Raw genomic sequence first — 12,734 nt, 5'->3', positions numbered from 1 at the left:
CTTCTCTCTCTCTTTCTCACACTTCCCCTTCTCTCTCTCTTTCTCACACTTTCTTACTTACTTTCCCACTCTCATTCTCTCTCTCTCACACTTCCCTCTCTCTCTCTCTCACACTTCCCTCTCTCTCTCTCACACACTTCCCCCTCTCTCTCTCTCACTTCCCTCTCTCTCTCTCACTTCCCTCTCTCTCTCTCACACTTCCCTCTCTCTCTCTCACACACTTCCCTCTCTCTCTCTCTCTCACTTCCCTCTCTCTCTCTCACACTTCCCCCCTCTCTCTCTCTCGCACTCCCACCCCCCTCTCTCTCTCGCACTTCCCTCTCTCTCTCACTTCCCTCTCTTTCCCTCTCTCTATCTCCCTCCGCACTTTTCTCTCTCTCTCCCATTTTTGCTTTTTCACAAATCTTTTTTTCCTATTGTCTATTTCCTAACCATTTTTTTTAATTATTTCTTTAATCTTTTCTATTATTGCTTACAGTTTTTTCTCAACTTTTTATATTCACACAATATTTTTAATTTTTTTAACTTCATCAAAGAATATCAATTTCGATTTCATAAAATTATAAACATCTTTTATTGAATTCTTCCCCCCCCCTCTTTTTTTTTTTTTCCGAACAGGTGATCTGACAAACACACATGCATCGCTTAACAATTGTTAGATTTTCTTCTCAAAGGATATGACGCAACCTGGGCATTATGAAATAAGATATATGAATTAAAAGATGACGAATAAAAGTTACATCGAACTTTGTATAATCAAATCAATAAGGACAAAAATGAGAAGAGAGTAAAAAAAGAACCTCTTTAGATCATGGCATTTCGAAGCTAAATGATTCTCATCATTAAAAACTAAAGTTCCATGTAACTTTTATCCTTCATCTTTTAATTTATGAATTGCTCCGCTTAACCAAGTAGAGCTTCTACTACCCTGATAGGCTTGCTTTATTTAAAATAATCTTTTTCCGACTGTCGCTTGGCCAATCGGGTTTCGATCCTGGCTTGAGGTGCTTGTCTATCCGCACTGACGAGCTGTGAAACAGCGAAACCGTACCGTATGTGGATGACTATAATGCTCCTCATCTTGAGTTGAGCATATTGAGAAATGATACACGAATTACCATTAGCGTATGAAGCAATGCTCTTTGTGTAAAACAAATTGAGCTTAAGTATTTGGACAATATCAAAACATTGTTAATTCACTGCCCGCATAGCAGCATCCATATAGCGCAATGGTTAGAAGCTCCGACTGTCGTTTGGTCAATCGGGTTTTGATCCTGGCTTGAGGTAGTTGCTTGTCTAGCTGCACTGATGAGCTGTGAAACAGTGAAACAGTACTGCATGTGGATGACTATATATATATATATATATATATATATATTGTTAAAATGTTTTTGACTCCTAATGGGTATGCCACCAATGATTTCGACGATCGTTTTTATAACCACAAGGTGATTCTTCGCTGCCATCTTTGTTACTAGGAATTATTTAATACTCAAGATCAGAACTGCACTGATTATTCACCACCATCTTTGTTCAACATAATGTCTCAACACTTATATGGAATACAAAATTCAAACTTTTACGGTTTTAAATTTAGTTTTGGTCTTAAAACCATTGAAGTTTGAATTTTGTATTCCATATATCAATAGTGCTTAAAAAACAATGAATTCCTATATCATACACACACGCGCATGTGGGTGCGTGTGACCTTATGTTAAAACAGACTAACCTTTTCATGTACACAATACAATTTTATGCAAACCTTTCTGTTTGTCTGCAGAACGGTCTCTACAAAACTTTTCTGCCGTTTTTTTTTTTTTTTTTGACTTGCAATTTGGTATATAAGGGATTCGGACCTGTGGAACAAATTCGATTTGGTTTTTAGCTTCTGACAATAGCCGCCAAGGGCTCAAAATTAGAACTTGATAGGCATTAGTCTATTTAAAGTGCTCCTCTACGCATGCACAAATATACATTTATACTGTTACATTGGTTAATTAGTAAAGCATGATAACTTAGCTTAGATGGTAGCAAAAAATGCTGGAGCAGCAATACAAACTAGTGGGACCTGTGAAAATTCCACAGCGGTATCTTTCATACGTAATATATTGCTGCTGGACATTTTGTGGACGCTTAGCGTGAATCGAGACACTGCGGTATTACTGTAGCCCTTTTTCTTAAAACTGTAAAACTATTTGTCTAAGTAATCTGGTTATTACGGTTTATCTCTAATATCCCTATAGAAGTCTGACATATTTCCATTGTATGGCCGCCTGGCACAGACAGAAACCCCACGATATCATTATACCATCTTTAGATAAAACAGATACTACCCTTGGATCCTAGCAAGGAGACTATGAAGGTATATTTTATTTTATGTACTGTCCAAAAGCGACATCATTTATTTATTTATTTTTTTTAATTTAATGCTTGTAGTATGTTATCACCTATCTAATGAATAGAATCTCCTGACCGAATAATTCATAATCAGTGAACCGTGACATACGTACGTACCTTAAAGGTACTACGCTATTACTGTATAGATTATCAATTCTCATCTCAAAAATTCAAGTTAACAAGTATGTATGACCGACCAAAGAAAATGCTGTTTGAAACTTAAATATAGCATAACAAAATCAAATTTCAAGTACAACAAGCTTATCTATAACAGAAACGGACAGACAGTGCCTCTTCTAAAAATGCTTGGTTGCATGTGAAAAAAACCCTGACATTTTTAGGTTGTTTGTGTTGCTGGTGCAAACATATGGATCCTCGCACCCACTCCAACCCAAGGAAATAATTATAAAAGACTAAATGAGATGTCTTATGGTTTTGGGGCTAAGTTATTTATCCTAAATTTGGTCGTGGAATCTCTTAGATTCTTCTGAAAGTGATTTGTACTCGAGTTTGCATTGATGACTGGTCAACCTGCCAATTAGTTTGTTGCTTTGTTTGTTCCTTGCATCCATACCAAATTATTTACTTGGGACGTGCTCATAAAATCTCTCTTTCACAAATTCTTTGATCCCCCCCCCCTTAATTCTTCGACGGACAGTCGTTTATAACTGGGGAATGGTGCTTTATATTATAAACTTTCTAGAAAGTATCTTTCTAGTTTGTGCTTAGCAAGAGTACTCAACCATTTATGTTCGGCAAATTCTTATAATTATATCTAATGGCCTTCTTTGATTTGCAAAAGGGAACACATTTTGGAAAATGGGAAGCAGACGATTCCAAATATTCTTCACAAGGTTATGTCTACAATTTATAAATGGAAGCATTAAAAAAAAAAAAGAATTTTACAAAGGGCTCACCGTATATCAAGGCCTAGAAGCCACTCGAGGATAAAGGTTAATGTGTATTGTAGTCATTGGGACAGTCGCATGACAATAGTTTGTAGAGGTAATTTGGTATAATTATTCATTTACGAGGACGGTTCAACAAGAACTTGTCTACATTGGTCTTGAAGATAATGATATTGTAGTCGGCTGGAAAGCAGAACAAAGTTCCACAGCCGGGCAGTTCTAGGGAAGAAGCTCTGTTCATGGAATCAGTGTTTAGACTTAGGCAACGATAGGGAGTGAGGGAATTTATTGATAGCGATTTGGGCTAAACCTTAATCAATATGGAAAACATGGCCTAACATAATATCCAGCAATAAGCAGACGATATCCAACAAAGAAGATTATCGATTACGCTGATGGTCTTGCTTTGTTAGCTGATGACCATGCTAATGCACAAAAGTTGCTACATATCCTGGAAGAGTCTGCTGTTTTGATTGGACTGCATACAAACGCAGCTAAAACAGAATATATGCCTTACCACCAAATTGGCTCAATTGAAGCACTAGACAGAACATCACTCAAACAAGTAGATGATTCAAATATTTCGGCAGCCACATCGCATGCACCCAAAAAAGACGTCCACGTCAGAATAGCCAAGGCTTGGAGTGCACTTAATCGGCTGAAAGTTATATGGAAATCTACTCTCTCAGAACAGATCAAGAAAAATTTTTTAGAGCCGTAGTGGAAACGGTGCTGCTTTATAGTTCACCAACATGAATTCTCATTAAAAGACTGAAAGTAAGTTAGATGGAACTAGAATTCTCCGAGCAGTATTAAACTTATATTGGAAAACACATCCAACCATTAGCTGTCTCTATGGTTAGCTGCACAGGATCTCTTAAGTAATAGGAGATAGAACACAATATGTCGGACATTGCTATTGAAGAAAAGATTAGGTCGTCAGTGATGTGGTACTGTGGGATCCTAAACATGAAACCGCTTAAGTAGGGAGACCTGTCAAGACGTACACAAAATTGACAGACACTGGCTTACAACTTGAAGATCTTCCTAAGATCATGGAAGATAAATACCTGTTGAGGAGAAAGAGTCAGTTTGGTAAGTCACGTGATACGATGATTCGATTAATGTAAAACTGACAAACTTTAGCAGGTTTAAATATCTGAGAAAGAAAATGTGAACTACCCGTTGCAGAATGAGTAAAACGAATTCCCCAAACATAATAACACTGTTGAATCACATTTATATCGAGATACTAGCAGGCCGCCCGGCGTTGCCTGGTCGTAAAATATGCATAAATATTATATTTTAATTCATACTGAGACATGTGCATGCGATTTTTTTTTCTAAACAGCTCACTTCTTGTAAGTAAAAAAGAAATACTCAAGCTGAGATCGAAATCAAAACCTAAAGACAGTGAATCAAGTACGATAACCATAAGACCAGCTTGACACAATCTTTAAAAACTCTTTTCAAACCTACTTATTCTTAACATACAGAAGCTATCATGTTTCATGGTCGCACATGCGCATTCGTGAAACGGTTGACAAACAGATAAGATTCCTATGACTCCCAAGTACCATTTTATTTTCCATTTTGACCCCTTGGCAACTTTTTTTTCTGGATGAAAACCGATTAAAAAGTTTCCACATGTCTGAATACCCTCTATACCAAATTTCAAGTCTATAGATTAAAAATTCGTTGAGTATATAGGTTGAGAAGTGTCCTCGCACACATTTTCACTTTTATAGATATAATAGAATAGATAATGCTACAAAATCTTATTTTAATCAGAATCCATTTACGTTATTTTGGTTCGAGAAAATGTTGAACATTTTGAACTTGATAACGACCATGTTGTAGTCAGCTAGGAAACAGCTCCGCAGTATTGTGTTCCATAGCTGGGAAGTTCTAGATAAGGAACTTTATTCATGGAATTTGCATTTAGTTTTCGACACAGATGGAGAGTAGGAGAAATTGTTGGCAGTGGTTGTGTGTACAGTAGAATGTGATCCCGAAAAAGAGGACTGCCTGTAGCATCAGATTCCTATTTCTTTCTCCGCGCGGCTCACTCTGGTCTATTTACATCTGCAATCTCTCGGGTCGATTTACTGCGAAAAGAATTGATGAATAGTCATTGTTCTGTCTTAGAAATGTTTGGCCTTGTTCTCTGTTCATTCAACGCATTTTTTTTTCAAAATTATGGGGTCTATCATAAATAAACAAGTTGCCGCTTTGATTCAAAAAATTCTTTATCTCAAACAGGTTGGAATTGTTGACCACAACAAAGGGTCGTTTGATTCAGCAAAGCAGATAAGTCTGCTGGCGATAATGGGTTTGGAGAATATGCAGTGTGTTTGAGGCTTTTTCATCTGAGCTACTGTAGCAAGAGGACACATAAAATTAGTCAATTCAATTCCATTGAATTCAATTCATTTGGCATAACTTAGAACATTACATGTTTCATCGCAGTTAAGAAGGGCGCGGGGAAAAGGAAAAAAAGAAGGAAAGCAAACAAGGAGGGAGGGAGGGGCGTTGCGAATTTAAACGGTCGGATATACAGTTGACCAGCACCTGTCCAACTTCGTCTTGAACTGATCCGTTGATAGTGCGGTGACAACCTCAAGCGAGAGTCCATGCGGAATGAAAATGCGGATTTTCGTCGGTTGAAATCTCTGATGAAACAGTTTCTGGTTGTGTTCTCTCAGTCCACGTTCGTTCATAAAGGTAACTGTTTTCATGCAATAGCGATGATAAAGCGGCAAAATCCCACCCCTTCATTATAGAGATCCATAGATACCGGAAAACCTACTCTAATGGTTTCTTCCTTCAAACTGCTAGACTTTGGAATTTCCTTCCGGTCTCCTGCTTCCTTGACTGCACTGACATGCGGAAGTTTAAATGTAATGTGAACAACAATCTCTCCGTTCAATTCTCTATATAGTGTTCCTGTAGATGTGGTCTCAAATAGTAACCCCTTCCATCCAAGGGGCGCTGTGTCTTATTAGGGGTGAATGAGAGTGAAAAAAGAAATTTTGCAATATTCTTTTATATATAAGTGTATGATCACTGAAAGTTGGAAGGTTCTACTTATGGACGCTGCCAATAGGAACTGATGGATCAAATTAAGTCACATTCTGTTAGCAACCAATCAGAAACCAGAATTGCTCCATAAAACTATACAGATGATATACTTCTGTGGTTACGCTGATTTAAAAAAAAAAAAAAAAAAAAAACTTTGTGTGTGTTTGTTGTGTAATTTTCAAGTTTTAGACATTTTCTCTTCATATAATAGATGCTATGGAGTGCTGAACCCTATCAGTCATATGATACACATTAACTTATCGATCATAGAAATAAATATCATCATGATAACTAATTTTTCTTTTTGTTTTTCTTATTTCAGATGACTGATCAACTAATTTCTAAGGTTAGTACAAACGACGGAAGATAATGAGTAATATTTTACTTTTTTACTTCCTGTTTTTTACTTCCTGTTTTTTTCTTATCTACTTTGTTTATTTGGGGGGGGGTCCCAACAATTTCTAATGCTATTTTCACGTCTACATCGTATTGTTCAACATGCCCACTATATTATTTACCAATGAAAAGATAAGACTTATTTGAGCTACTATATTTATCAAAACATGTATTGAAATTAAAATGCTGGTTAGCTTTTGTAGGTTGTTCTAATGTTTATATAACTTTCATTTTTATAAATATTTACTTTATATTGAGCACTTTTTGAAAAAAGATAGTTCTAAGTTTAACTTATGAACTTAATTGAGAATGTATATTGTGTGTATTATATATATATATATATATATATATATATATATATATATATATATATATATATACATTAGTATTTGGGACAGTTCCAATATTTTCCTGGATTTCATACTAAATTCCCAATTCCATTACAATTACTGATTTCGATTCCGATTCTTTATAAATCTCTAAAAATTTAACTAGAAAATCATTTTTACTCGATTGTCATAAAAAAAACACATTAAATGTGCATACATTTTCTCACGCGTAAAAAAATACTGTTGCAAGAACTTAGTCTATAGATTTTCGTTTTACTAGTAGTTTAAAATCAATAAATACTGAAATCATTATTACTACCAGCAGTGGGCGATTCTGTTTTAAACAAAATCAAAAAAAAAAAAAAATTAAAAGAATCGTTTTTGGCATCAGAAGATAGGCAGGAATTTTTCCGATTCTGATACCCCCAAATGTTCCGATCTTTCCGATTTCTGATTCCAATTAATCAACACTAATATAAGTAAAAAATTTGGAATTAAACTCTGTAAATTAAAATTTACAACAAATTTACTTTTCAACAATGAATACAAAGATTCAATTTTTTCCTTATTCCATGGAGTTTCGATGCGTGGTGCACATCCTTATAGGAAACGTGGTTAGCGAATAAATATTCAAAGGCAGCTTATAAATCGGTCTGGTTAGCACATGAATTGAAAACTAAAGTTTGTATGTACATTTTATAAGAGGAAAAAATATTCCAAGATGAAGTCCAGTGTCAATGAGGAAAAGTATAAAAGCATGGTGGAATAATCCAAGTCAAAAAAAAAAAAAGTTCTTATGTATATATGTAAATTATATAGTCAAATGAAGTTCTTATGTATATATGTAAATTATATAGTTCTTATGTATATATGTAAATTATATAGTCAAATGAAGTTGTAATAAGGTAAAATCCACTGCAAAAAGTAACATCCGAAAAAACTTGCTGTAAGAAAATAATTCACTCAAAAGCTAATTTGAAGATATTTACTGAAAATCAATTACAAAAATACTATATAAAAAATAATCCGACCTCCTCTCCCGCTAACTGGTCTCTCTCTCTCTCTCTCGTTCTCCTCCGCTCGCTAACTAGTCTCTCATTCTCTCCCCACCCCCGCTAATTAGTCTCTCGTTCTTACTCTCCTACACCCTAATTGGTGTCTTGTTCTCCTCTCCTAATTGGTCTCTCGCTCCCCCCACCCACCGCCGCTAACAGGGCTCTTCCTTTCTCTCGTTCACCCCCTTCCCGCTAACTGATTTCTCATTCACACTCCCTCCCCCCGACTAACTGGTCTCTCGATCTCACCCCTCCACTCCTCTGACTGGTCTTTCGTTGTCACCCTCCCACCCCGTTAACTGGTCTCTCGTTGTCACCCCTCCACCCCGTTAACTGGTCTCTCGTTGTCACTCCTCCACCCCCCTAACTGGTCTCTCGTTGTCACTCCTCCACCCCCCTAACTGGTCTCTTGTTGTCACTCCTCCACCCCCCTAACTGGTCTCTCGTTGTCACTCCTCCACCCCTCTGACTGGTCTCTCGTTGTCACTCCTCCACCCCGCTAACTGGTCTCTCGTTGTCACTCCTCCACCCCGCTAACTGGTCTCTCGTTGTCACTCCTCCACCCCGCTAACTGGTCTCTCGTTGTCACTCCTCCACCCCGCTAACTGGTCTCTCGTTGTCACTCCTCCACCCCTCTGACTGGTCTCTCGTTGTCATTCCCCCCTCCCTCGTCTGACTGGTCTCTCGTTGTCATTCCCCCCTCCCTCGTCTGACTGGTCTCTCTTGTAACTTTTCCACTCCGCTAACTGGTCTCTCGTTCTCATTGCCCACTCTTTCTCCTCCACTGTTGGTCTCTTCTTCACTTGCTCTCTTCCCCCTTTTCATCTAATATTTGTAGAACACATGCAAATTCATGCAGCAGCAATTTTATGAACGTGTAAAACACGTAATAATCAATTATTCATTGAAATGATTACAATTAACAAAACCTGAAATTAAATCTTTGCAAAATTACTTTGCAGGTGAACACAACCATTAATCGGGTGGCATTTTATCTTTTTTTTTCATTTCATTTGTTCTTTTATTATTCCTGTTTTCATTTTGTGTTTATGGCTTTTTTGTAAAAGAATGATCGTTCATTTTCCTTACAACATCAACCTCAAACGTTTAGAAGCTTTCAAGTTATATATGATGATGATGATGATTGCAACGTCTTGTCAGACGAGTGCCACTCCCTCAGACACTAAAAGTCTATGAGCCCAAAAATGACTTCCATCGCCACAGGACCATTTTTATAGACAAATGCCTGAAGGAGTATCTATACACAGATGATGTTAGCTTTGTACGGTAGCTAAGTGTCTCTCTCGGTTCAAAATGTTGAGATCCAGCAACAAGCAAGAGCAAGATAGCCAGCAGCAAGTTAAACTGCAGACCAGTTTAATGCGGGTACTGGTCTCCCGCTTTATGTTTTTTTAAAATCAGATTTGCTTCTCCTAGAAAGATGGCCTTCACCACGGCCTATGGGAGGGAGCCCTCTCCACCTCAACACACACATACATACACACAAACACACACGGTGCTAGTTGGCCGTTGACTCTGAAAAAGGGTTCATTTGCCCTTTGGAAGGTCTTGGTTTTAATCCTTCAGAGAGACTAGCCACCCTCTTCACCAAACAAGTCTGAATTGAATTTTAATTTGAAGTCATTATATAAAAATAATTTTATAAAATAGGCAGTAGGTTCTCTACAGTGCAATGTATTTTGGACTAATTCATTGAGAGGAGACGTGTGAGCTTCCTCCTGGTACATCGCGGTGGGTTCCCAAATAGAGCAGGCAATCAATCAATTTGATTGATAAATAGACAATTTAATCGATTTTGATTACAATAAAAGTATCAGATGTTTAGAACATTTGGTGATCCTCATTCAATCCCGGGCTACGTGGGATCCCCTTGCTAATATATATATAATTTCTTTTCTGGAGTCATCACTTAAGGCCTGAAGGCTACTCAAGGATAAGAGTCAATGAGTGTAAGTTAATGTGGTGGTGGGTTGAATTTAATTATTAAAGGGGGGGGCTCAACAGTAATTTGTTTACATTGGACTTGAAGATGATCATGTTGTAGTTAGCTGGAAAGCAGGCCTATAGTACAGAGTGCAACAGGGGGGGTGCAGTTTAATGAAAAGAGCTTTGTTCATGAACTTTATGTTTAGATTTAGGCACAGATAGAGTATTCAAGAAAATAATTTTTTTCTCCTCCCTCTCTGTCTTAATTCTTACAGACGAGAATTATAGTGCGCACATACATACACTCACACACACATACTCACACACATATATGTATATATAATCTCCACCCACTTGTCATTTCTGCTTGCTGGTCTTAAGTATATTGAAGATCATTGATGGAATCAATACACACATAAAATCAATGAGCCAATCAATAATCCTTGACATTGTAGAAAATTTGATTTTATCAATCATGTAAATCTGTTTCTTTATCTTGTGTTTGGGGTTGGGGTTGGGATAGGAGACAGATGGGTGGGGGTGGGAGGTATGGAGGGCAGGACAGATTAACAGTTTTATTCAATCGAGTTGTTTTGCTTCGATTCTAATGAACAGCGTTAATATATTTCTTTTAAATTATATTCTTAATTGATACATTAAAAAAAACTCTTGCTAAGTATTCAGTTTTTTTTTTTTTTTTTTTTTACTTTTTAAATTAAATGTTCCTCTTTGCATGCCAACTTTTGCTGCAGAAAAAAATGTTTTATCCCTGAGTGGCCTTCGGGCCTTGATAAGTGGTGACCCCCATGTAAAAAAACAAAAAAAAAACATCAAGTTGTGATGAAAACAATAATAAAAAAAAGTCTACTTATGCAGCTCCCCTGTAAGGGCAATGTTAGACACGAGATTTTTTTTTTTTTTATGTGAAAGGGGGATACCCCTTCCCTCAAAAAATGGGACACTTTGGATGGAGAAAAAAAAAAAAAAATTGGATACTTATGCAGAATACGAACCGTGCTGTTTTCTTTTTTTTCTTATTGTTTACATAGGATTTTCAAATTTATTTCAATTTTTACGGTATCTCTTGTTTTATTTAATTATTAGGTGAAAGTACAGAATAATTAAGGAGCCTCTTCCCATGTTAAAATTGGGTTTCTGTTATCATTTCAGCTTAGTCCGTATTCTGGGTAAATACCTAAAATTATCCTATTCGAGAAGGATCTCTCCTCTGACCAAGGGCAGAACAGCTACTATACTTTAGTCCTCATTCAAAGGTTAAAAGTCTTAAAGATGAATCGGTAAAAGTTCCATAAGAATAAAAACCGTTATGGATCACTTTTATGTCATCATAACCCTCTGCCCCATCCCCATATTTATTGTTGATAGCTTTTGTAACAAAATGGCAAATGCATATATATGTTCCGATATTTATATAAGTCAAACATTGGTTTGTGTTGTTAGAAAATAAAATTTATATTTCCAATTGATTTTAGAATTTTAATATTTAATCCTGATCACTATTTTTTTAATCGCATTCAGAAGTGAGTATAGTGTTCACCCTCTTACCTATATTAACTACCACTCTACTTGTTGTCAATGGCAAAAAATCTCCATATTTATCAGTTTTAAGTCGTATTTCAAGCATTTTCATTGGCTACAAGCATTCACTATTTTTATCTTTTTATTAATATAATTTCATAATTTCGTTAGTCTTGGGGTAATCAAAAATATAAAAATAAGATATCTTTCTGCAAACATGCGGTTCTGGTAGCTAACTTAAACTGTACACACACACACACACACACACACACACACAAGAAAAATAATTAAAATCAGTTACACAAAAAAGTAGACACCGGTGCATGGTGAATTTGTTTTCATATTTTGTTCATTTAAAACGAATGGGGTCTCCCTCAGATACATGTTTAAAATGTAACTACTTGTTTTAATTCATTTATTTACTGTGTGGTGGTGTTGTCGTTAATTTTATATTAGGAAAAAGTAACTTTTGCATTTACTTGACATCGAATGTCGAATCAATTCATTATTTAAAATCACATTTTTTTTTTTTTTTTTGCTTATAGCCATATTTTAGCTTCGTACTTAATCCCATCCATTCAGCGAGATTGAACTCATGACACGAGTTTGTAGTGTAATTCAAATCTTGTCAGTAGCTGAATACTTGATGTTTCGCTAGGGCTATCAAAGGTATTTTTTATCGTGACGCCATCACTAGATGGGGTGCCTACCATTTTTTTTTTTTTTTTTTTTTTTTTTTTACATAGGAATCACCACTTATCCAGTCCCGGAGGTCACTCAATGATAAGGGTTAATGGGTATACATTAGTCAATGTGATTATAGCGTAGTAAACATAAGTAGTGGGAATTTTGTAAATGGGATTACTTCATCAAGAACTTGTTTACATTGGACTGGAAGACAATCAGATTGTAGTCAGTTGGAAAGCAGGCAATCAGAAGAGAGTTCCACAGGCGTGCAGTTCTAAGAAAGAAGCTTTGTTCATGGAATCTACGTTTAGGTTTAGGCACAGATAAAGAGTGTGGGAAATTGTTGATAGTAGTTTTTGCTAGACGAGTGTTTTTCGTGAAAGTCTGGTGACGGG

The 12,734-nt window shown here is 36.4% G+C and overlaps 1 protein-coding gene across 2 annotated transcripts in view; it reads left to right on the top strand.

Moving 5' to 3' along the window:
• LOC145248188 (uncharacterized) overlaps nt 1–12,734 on the top strand; it is a 558,365-nt gene that overhangs the window by 103,662 nt on the left and 441,969 nt on the right. For both annotated transcript variants that reach the window (XM_080110044.1, XM_080110045.1), the window contains exon 2: nt 6,709–6,732. The gene's annotated coding sequence lies outside the window, so the exon portion shown is untranslated. The remainder of the gene's footprint in view (nt 1–6,708; nt 6,733–12,734) is intronic.

Source organism: Euprymna scolopes, chromosome 26 (genome assembly GCF_053919585.1).
Source record: "Euprymna scolopes isolate OS-2025 chromosome 26, ASM5391958v1, whole genome shotgun sequence".
In the NCBI taxonomy this organism is placed as follows: domain Eukaryota; kingdom Metazoa; phylum Mollusca; class Cephalopoda; order Sepiida; family Sepiolidae; genus Euprymna; species Euprymna scolopes.
Note: the sequence above shows the minus strand (reverse complement) of the source record. Positions and strands in the feature narration are given on the sequence as shown.